Raw genomic sequence first — 9,645 nt, 5'->3', positions numbered from 1 at the left:
CAACACCCTTGCCGGGGGCATCTATGGGGCCACGGCTGGGCCCGTGCCTGCCAAGGTTTCCTTGCCCCACGTTCGTTTCCACGCGGCAACCAGCCTGCCAACTAGGCACGCACCTACGTGGCATCATGCAACTTCTAGGCCAACTAATCAAGCACCTGCGTGGTGGCATGAAGATCTTCGTGAAGACCGTGCCACCGCACCAGCTCAGCAGCCAGCCAGCCAGCATGGCGCTGCATGCCTCGTCAGCTTGGACGTGCGTCAAAGCAAGGCGAGGCGGGGATGGACGGGACGAGCTTCGCTGTCGTCCCTGATAAAGCAAGAGGACACGTAGGCGGCGCATTAAATGTGTTTGTCCCACGATGTCAGGGATAGACTTGTACACTGTAGATGCTTTCCACCTCCTGTGTGCCACTGTGGCGACCCCTTTGACATATAAAAGGAGGCCCGAGGCGTACTAAGGAAGGATTCATACTTTTTGGACTGAGCATGCACCACAGCTAGTTCAAGAACTCAAGAACACCAAATATACACAAAAGCAGGACTAGGGTATTACGCATCATTTGCGGCCCGAACCTGGGTAAAAATCCCCATGCTGATCATTTGGACGTGCTCTTTGCGCAGCTCCACACCCCGCCAACCGTAGTAGGGATTCCCTGTGATCCCATAGGTGTCGTTTCCCCCGACATATTTGGCGCGCCAGGTAGGGGGCACAGGCTATGAAAATCTGGTCTGAAAGTTAGCGCATCGACATCATCATTGCGATGGCTCTGAAGAAGAAGGCGGCCCTAGCGGTCGGCTCGTCTGGGGCTGGTCTGTCCGTGCCAGTGCGGGCAAGCGATAGGGTAGACGCTGGTGGCGGAGGAGGTCAAAATCATCTCCATTACTCTGGTGTCATCACCCAGGCGAGTGGTATCGTCTCCAGCCGCAACAACCATCCGCGTGGCGACGAAATGCTAAACCGTGCAAAACCTTGAGCAACTTCCTTTATATAGGGTTATCTTCCTCGAAGGATTTTGTTCCTTGTATGGAAAACCTGCACGCAAGGGAACCCTTCCGCTATTCGATTCCGCTCAACAGTCCAAGCGGCTGCGCCGAGAACTGCAAGGTGGCTTCCCTGGCAGCAAGCGCCCCCGACAGGCTGCTAAGGATCTGTTCCTCAAAGCTCCATAGCACGGGCTTACGCGCCGGCAAACCTATCCAACTAAGCGTAGGGTGTGTACATACAAAGAAAGATCAAACAGGAAGATAGCATGCGCCATTTCAAAATATTGCAAAGTTATATTACATCAGTGATTGCCGCAGTTCTAACTTAAGATAAAATTGTCTTGGGCATGAACTCGCAGTGGCAATGAGGAACGGGGTGGCTAGTCCCGGCGCTGGCCTTCCAACCTCTTGACTCCGTCAACGCAGCTGATGATGGGCTCAATTCGCTCTTCGAGTGCCGTGAGGTCCGCATCCTCCGGCAGACTCTCAAGCGCGTTGGCGAAGTCGACGCTGGGGTTCCAGAACGCCACCTTGTGGTGAGCACCTTGGTCAGGGCGCCCCGGCAAACCTTCCGGGCCTCGTTGGCCAGATAAGTCGCTCGACTGGAGCGGAGCTGCTCCAGGGCCTCGAGGACACCCTCGAAGAACAAGGTCAGCCTGGCATTGGGGCTTATGTTCGCCTCCTGGGAGAACCTAAAGTTTGGCATGCCCATGACGTCTAGTTGCGTGGTGAGCCTCTCTGCAACGTCGATGAGGTGGCTGATCCAGAGATTTACGCTGTCCACATAGTCCTTGCGGGCAGCGGCATCATCCTTCCTCAGCTGCCTCCCGTCCTCAAGGGCCTTGCTCGGGGTCTCCTCACGGGCCTAGCCCTCCAAAAGCGTCCCTTCCAAGGTGTCCAGCTTCAGCTTCAGATCGCCGATGGAGTTGTTGGCGTCGGAGAGCAGCTTGGTCTTGTCGGAGATGGAGACCTGCAAATCTGCCAGAGTGTGGTTAGCCGTGTCCCTGTCCTCCGTCATCTTTGAGACCTCCTTCTTCAGCTGCTGCCGCTCCAACTCCAGCTTCTCCACCTTGCTGGTGTGGTCCAGGGCAGTTGCATCAAGTGCGTCCTTGTGCTTCTGCTCCAGCTCCTGGGTCCACTGTACAACAAGCTTCTCGACCTCTTCGTCCTTGCCGCGAAGCATGGCGGCAAGCGCCTGTTCGCGGGCAACGAGACACTACAAAAAAATACACTTCTGTGATGATACGTGTTTGTCACAGTAGGTCACGTTTTCTATGATGCATGTACATCCATGACAAATTTATGACAGAATTAAGATAGTCATACATGTGCTGTCGTAGAAGTGTTCCATGACATTACCAAAATTATCATCACGGAAGTGTCCACTTCCATGACGATAAATCGCGCGTCACAGAAGTGCTTTCGTCAAGGGTGACCGACATGTGGCATCCACCGTAATGGAACGCCTTAAGCTATCGGGTCCGGTTTTGGATCCGATAACCCGTTAATAGCCCCGACTAATGGGGATTTTCCACGTGTAAAATCATCATTGGCTGGAGGAAACACGTGTCGGCTCACCGTTGGCACAGATGTCATCCACTCATTGGACCCAAAGCGCCTATGATACGTCGACACGTGGCACGGCCCAACAGAGGCCCATTCCTGTGAAAAGGCCGGCCCGTTTGACTTGGTCAAAAGGTGGCGGGCCGGCCCACGGCAATCCTGTTAACGGCCTGTTCGCATATAGCCCATTTACAGCCCGCTATCCCAGGGCCCGTTTACGGCCTATCTGAATTAGGCCCAGTAGCGTCATCTGGGCCGTCCAATATAATTCCAGCCCGTTTTAACTTCCGGCCCATGTATGGCCCATGACGTCTTTCGGCCCATATGAGGCCCTTAGTAACCCTCGGCCCCTTAACGGCCCGTGGTAAAACTGGCCCGTAATGAACAGTGTATCACTTTATACCCATTAACGGCCCATTATTCCGTTGGGCCGTTTCCAGCCCATGTTATCTTTCGGCCTTCTCAGGGCCCATTTATTCTTGGGCTCATTTCCAGCATTCGGTTACTTACGGCCCGTTACTGTCATTTTCTGCTTGTGGGCCAAATTCAGCCCGTGGTTACAGTCGGCCCGTTTGTGGCCCGTTAATACGTTGGGCCGTTTTCATGTCGAAAAAACCCGTTGGGCTGTTTTCATAGAGTTATCAAATACGGCCTATTAACGGCCCGTTATTGTCCACGAATAGTACGGCCCATGATTGGCGAAATGATGATACGCCCCGTAGAAGGCCCATGGATCCGCCGTAAGCCTGGACGCCCGTAGAAGGCCCATGGATCCTACGGCCCGTATAGAAGGCCAATGGATCCTACGGCCCGTAGAAGGCCCATGGATTATACGGCCTGCAGGAGGCCCTTGCTTACAACAGTCCGTGTGTTGACATGATTATTTTGGCCTAGTTTCCAAAAATAGGTTATTGTGGCCACTAGAAAAACACAGAAAAAGAACTGCAGTGACTACAAGCAAACAACTAAACAAGACAATAAGGAAATAAATAAGCAAGCAATTAACGCTAGCCTATTACCGCTATTACACATATTACATCCACTGGGCATCAAAGTTCGCCACCAGTGCAAATATAGGGAACAAAGCAGCATATTACATACACTGGCCGTCAAAATTGGCCACCAGTGCAAATAAACGCGGCAGCAAAACAAGAGCATAACTGAAACAACTTCAGAAGAGCTCAAGAAACGTGGTATCCACCATGCTGGCAATAAGCTTAGCAAGCTTATTAGCTTTGTCCTGTTTGGCGCTAAAATCCTCCAACGCTTGCTGTTGCACCAGAAAGTATGCATCTGAATGCTCCAGGGACTTCCGCAGTCCTTCCGCTTCTTGTCGCAGCACAGCTGATCGATGTCTTTCAGCTTGTAGTTGAGACTCAAGAAACCGAACTGATTCAGACAGTGAGTTTGAATAGCTTGTGCAAGCGGTAGTGGCCAGTAACTCGAACACTAAACCAAGACAGGACTTTGGGGTTGTCTCACTGTCTTCGAGATAGTCTTCCTTAGCTGTTTTATCAGCTTTGTTGGAGACCAACAAGGATGTGTCACTATCCTGAACCTTATCTGCATTACTTCCTTTACCATTGCTTAATAAGGCACTCTTCCCCAATATTCTGTCAGCATTCTAAAAGAAGAAACAAGCAGACACATAACAGGTTTAGCATGTACTAGTATATGAAACTCATTTCGGTGAACCAGTTCATTAGTAAGGTGGACAGGATTAAACTACCAAGTCTTCTATTGCCAAGTACTAGTACATAATAAAAGCATCAAACAAACATATATCTATGTCCTATGGTCACTGCATTGTCTTGCCAAATCAAAATAGAGACACGGTTCAAATCATATCAGTTCAAGACAAAGCAGCAGTGAAAGAATACAAAGCGTGGGAAACTACACGGCACAACAAGATTTCAGATGGGTACCACGGGTCTACATGTACAACAACACTATTGGCTCTGTTGTGATGCTAGTAATGTGCATGATATGAGAAGTCAACTGTATACACAATTGAAATTGAAATCAACAGAGCTATTGATAAGAGCAAGCCTGTTAAAGAAACATGCGTGAACATACCTGCTGTGCCATTGGAGTTTCGATTGGATCCTTCAATTTAAAAATAAGTTTGTATGAGTAAATACAGTGATACAAGAGCAAAGCAGTATGCACGATAGCAATCATAGTTAAAAAAGGCGCGCCTAAGCGAGCGCTTAAGCGCGCCTAGGCTCTAGGCGTTGGCGAAACGCATTGCGCATAACTACGCTTAATCTGTGCATAACTGCGCATAAGCATGCGCTTTGGTCAGTAAAGCGCAAGGCGGTGGCAAAACGCACAATTAACGCCTAGCGCTTTTTTGAACTATGATAGCAATGGAATCTTAAATTAGAACAGTTGTTCTTCAGGTTTAGGCACTTGTTCTACATGAACAGAGTACAGTAAGACGCAAGAATATAGTACTTAAAAATAGAAAATGAGCTCATAGACCTTACCACATTCTTGGTTCGGGACCAGTACAGAACAAGGCGTTCCCAGTCATCGTCCAGTAAATGTGTCTCAGGAGAACGTAAGGGAATTTGATGAGTTTCTTTGCCGGTGAAGTACGTTTTCTTCAGGTAATTCCGATACTGCCACCAAGCATTCTTGAAGATAGCAGAGGTATTAGCACAGGTTACCTCATCCTGAGTTTCCAAATCGGTCCTTCTCTATAGAGAAAAATGGGAAAATTTGTTGTATTATAACCATCATGGAGGTAGGATGTATGGGACAAAGCAAAGTAATTGCCATGAATAACATTACTTACACATAACTCCTGGACAAACACCTGCAACTGGCATTTTCCTTCATCTTCAGTATAATATTTCCAAGATGGGAAGATACGCACATACGATTTAACAACATCAAATGCGATAGATGCTAAACTACGACTAGCTGGTTGTGCTTCCTCCACAGGAATAGGCGTACTAACTGGTGGAGTTGGGGTTCGCCGTGGTAGTACTGGCCCTTTGGGCACTGGAGCTGCCTTACTAACTGCTCTTGTTTGGGAGCTCTGTGGTGGAGATGGTGCTGTGTCAACAGGAACTGGGTTACTATCTGCTGGGGTTGGGGTTAGATTGGGTGAAGCTGGTTCTCTGTCCATCGCAGTAGGGGTACAATCTGCGAGAGTTTGGGTTATGTGTGGTAGGGCTGGTTCTCGTGCATGTACAACCGGGGTGCTATCTCCACCAAGAGGTAGCACTGTTTTATTTGAAGACCGTGTTTTTAGTCCGCTAGATGCTGGCATCACCCGCTCCAATTCAAATGGCTGATAAACAGGAAACATAGTTGAATGTACAGACATTGTATGAGAGACAGATGCAATAGATAGTGTGGAAAAAAGAGGGCATGAAATAGTTGACATGTATATTGTTTAACTAAAACGGATAGCATGACATAATTTCACATATATGATGTCTATCTAAACTGGATAGCATAGCATAACATAATTCAAAGATATGATGAATAACTAAACAGGATCGCATGACATAATTCACCTACATGTTATCTAAGTAATCAGGATCGCATCATTTAATTCACATATGTGATTTATATGCTAAACAGAGGGCATTAGATATGATGTCTGAACTAAGAACATGGTGTTGAATATTGTGTATATGATGTCTAAACTATGCAATGCAAGACACCATATGCATGATATGAGCAGTATAACCGTGCCAAGTTAGAGCATACACCTCGGTGGGGGAATAGGACTGGTCATCTGTCTCTGAATCCATCTCTGAGGAGCTATCGGGACCCAACAAGAGATCTGCTTCGACAGGTAGCACTGTCTGCTCTGAAGGCCTTGTTTTCACTCCAGATTTTTCAATCTCCCACCCAAATGGCTGATTCACAGGAAGAGTAGTTTAATGTACAAACATTGTCGACAAATGGAAATGTAATGAAGAAAAGGATGGGCAAGATATCATTCAAATATATGATGCCTGGTTAAACAGGATGGCATTGCACATTTCACGTATATTATGGCTGGCTAAAAGACATGAGACTGCATAATTCCCATATATGATATAGAAACTAAACAGGTGGCATTACAGAACATGTCTAAACTAAGCAGATGACATATATGATGTCAAAAGTAGGCACTGCAAGGCAACATATGCATGATATGACTAACATCATCATGCCAAGGTAGAGCAAACACCTTGGGGGGTAAATAGGAGTGGTCAGCGGCGTCTGAATCCGCCTCAGAACAGATATCTTCCTCTGGATTACAATCTGGAGAGGGGTGGGGAGGGTTTGCCATTGAACCCACCATGGAGCGATGTCTGCATGACATTGTATTGCCGCGCAAAACTCTTCTCTTTTTCTCTACATGTTCAGCATGACTGTGTACAATATCTGACATGCATACGAAAAAAATATGGTGAGATTATGTAAGGAGAGCATGCAGAAATTTAGAGTGATGGTAACAACCAGTGGATGGATCCAAAAATAATGATAGCAGGCTGATGATTGCTTTAATTTAATAAAAAGACAGATGATGATTGCTTTACTATTTGTTTCCCACCCAAGATGAACAACATAGGCATACCCTAGGTGAACCAGATATTAGACAGAGATACTATTCATTGCTTCCTCGATATGTGCCCCACAACTAATTTAGAACTCAAGTTTGAACATTAATTTGGACCTGACTTGGAGTCCAAGAGGTGAACAGGACGATAAAGTAGCAGGTAATTTTAAGCAATGCATAACATAAGCAGAAACAAAAGAGTGCGACCTCTCTTGTGGACCCGTGTACTCCTCAGGTTCATCTGCTGAGTCGATGATGGTGATGCCGTTGCGGTGGGTGCCGGCGGCAGGGAAGGAGATCTGAGGCGGCGAAAGACGGTCAGGAGTCGTGATGTCTGGTTTGGTGGATGTTTCTGTCGATGGAGCAGCTCAGTTGAGGTGGACGACGTCGCGGCAGGAGCAGGACAAACCACACAAAGTTCCCTTCGACACCTACCTGTAACTGAAGTAATTCTGTAAGGGCTCATTTGGCTTGCATGATTCTAAAAACGCAGGGATAGGAAAAACACCGGAATAGGATAGGAATGCACATGGTAAACAGAGCATTTGTAAACACAGGATTTCTGTCAACTTGAGTGTTTGGTTTACAGGAATTGGAAGAGCAGAGGAATGCAAAGAAACATGGCCAAAATAAAGTGAAACCATATGAAAGCGTGTACAGTTAGAATGTTATTCTGCCACTAATGCACTTGGTCTTGTTTTCATGCATAGGATTTTGAAAAGTAGGTCCAGGTGGATGTTTTGCTTCATTCCTTTCAACAAAATGCATGAATAATTGAATAGTAGAGTGCCATTGGAAAATTCCCTATTGCTATGTTTTTCCGTTGAACCAAAATAGCCCTAATGGATCGACATGAATGTATAGTAATAAGTGATGCAACAAGTGTACAACCTCTTTGCCGTAGCCGTGTCGACCTCAGCATCATTGGGTTGGTCGCTGAAGCAGTTGAGGCAGAGGTGGCTGTCGGAGGTGTGGAGGAAGATCTGAGGAATCTGTAGACGGCGTCCAGGGCACTGCTCTGTTGTGATGGATCGTTCTGTCGTTGGAGCAGCCCCGGTGAGCCGTAAGACGTCAAGGCTGAAGCAGCACAAGACAGACATCGTCAATCTCAAGTGGGATTCTAATAGCATCTCCAATAGATGATGTAAAATAGATGTAAAATTTACATCACCAAAAACCACCTGACTACAACAGATGAGGTAAAAACTGTTGACTCTGAACTTAACTGTCGAAACTGAAATTTACTGTGGAATCTGAATGTTACTGTCGAAACTGAACGCAATGGTAGCAGAGAGGCACTTGACATGTAGTTTAGGGAGGGCCTGGAGTTCATCTTCAACCTGCACCCCTGTGAGCCACCAGCCACCACCGGCCGAACCGCCGGCCCCAGCGCCGCCTCACCGCCACGAAACAACTCCCCACCGCCGGTCCGTCGCCGCCCTGGCCTGCCCTATAGGCCCCCCGCCCCCACCCTGAACCCTAAGATAGATAGTGGGGTACCTCTCCGGCGAGCCCCCGTCCCCGCTGCGGGTGGTTCTTCCTTAACTCTGGTGAGCCCCCCACCCCCTGAAAATCGACTGACCCAAAAGTCGATTCAGTCGACTGAAGTGTGACTAAATTGGAGCACAGCAGCAGCACGAGCGAGGGGGTGAGCAGCAGCAGCAGCGCGAGCGAGCGAGAGCCGAAGCAGCAGCAGCTAGGCGAGCGAGCGATCGAGCGGGAGCGGGAGCAGCAGCAGCAGATCCGGCTGGTATGGACGCCGCCGCCGAAGGGGCCTCGCACTGGGGAGAGCCGCCGTGGAGATGTCGCCCGCGGCGCCGGCTTCAAGGTAGCCGCTCCATGGGGATGCGGGATGGAGCACCATCGGCGCCGGGAGGTCGAGCTAAGGAGAAGGTGCGATGCGATGAGTGTACAACCTCTTTGGTGGCGCCGAGTAGGCCTCGGCTTCGTCCGAGGAGTCGGTGAGGATGCTGCGGTTCCGGTGGAGCAGGTTAAGGCGGCGCTGTGGGGATGGAGCAGCCACGATAGACGAGGCGATCATCGGAGCTGCTCCTTGGAGGTGGAGGACGGGGCGGCTGAACCGGCGGGACGACGAGATGGAAAACGGATCCTCATCTGGGGAGGTGGACGAGGGACGTCGAGCTGTTGCGGTGGACGACGTCGTCGGGGAAGAGGCTCCGGCTGGGCAGCGGTGAGGTGGCGGACGGAGGAGGGTGGGGTTTCGCGGCTGGAGCGGAGAGGTTATGGCGGCCTGGGATTTCGAATGGCAAAAAGGAGGCGATGGGAGGGGGTGAACCATGACTTAGGGACGCGCTTGTCCAAAATGTAGGGTGTGTTACAAAAGTACCCCCCACCGATTTGAACTAGCGGCCCTTTCGGCTCAGGGTTAGAAGGGGGATTTCGCGTGTCGGGATTTGGCAGCTGGAGGGAGTTTTCGCGCGCGTTGTAATTTCGGGATAGCAAGGCGCGGGTTGTGAAGGCGCCAGTTTTGGGAGCACGATATCTGAATTTTCGGGATATAACAAGGCGCG

This window comes from Triticum aestivum, chromosome 4D, assembly GCF_018294505.1.
Source record: "Triticum aestivum cultivar Chinese Spring chromosome 4D, IWGSC CS RefSeq v2.1, whole genome shotgun sequence".
NCBI lineage: Eukaryota > Viridiplantae > Streptophyta > Magnoliopsida > Poales > Poaceae > Triticum > Triticum aestivum.
The sequence above is the reverse complement of the archived record's forward strand: the minus strand, read 5'-3'. Positions refer to the sequence as shown.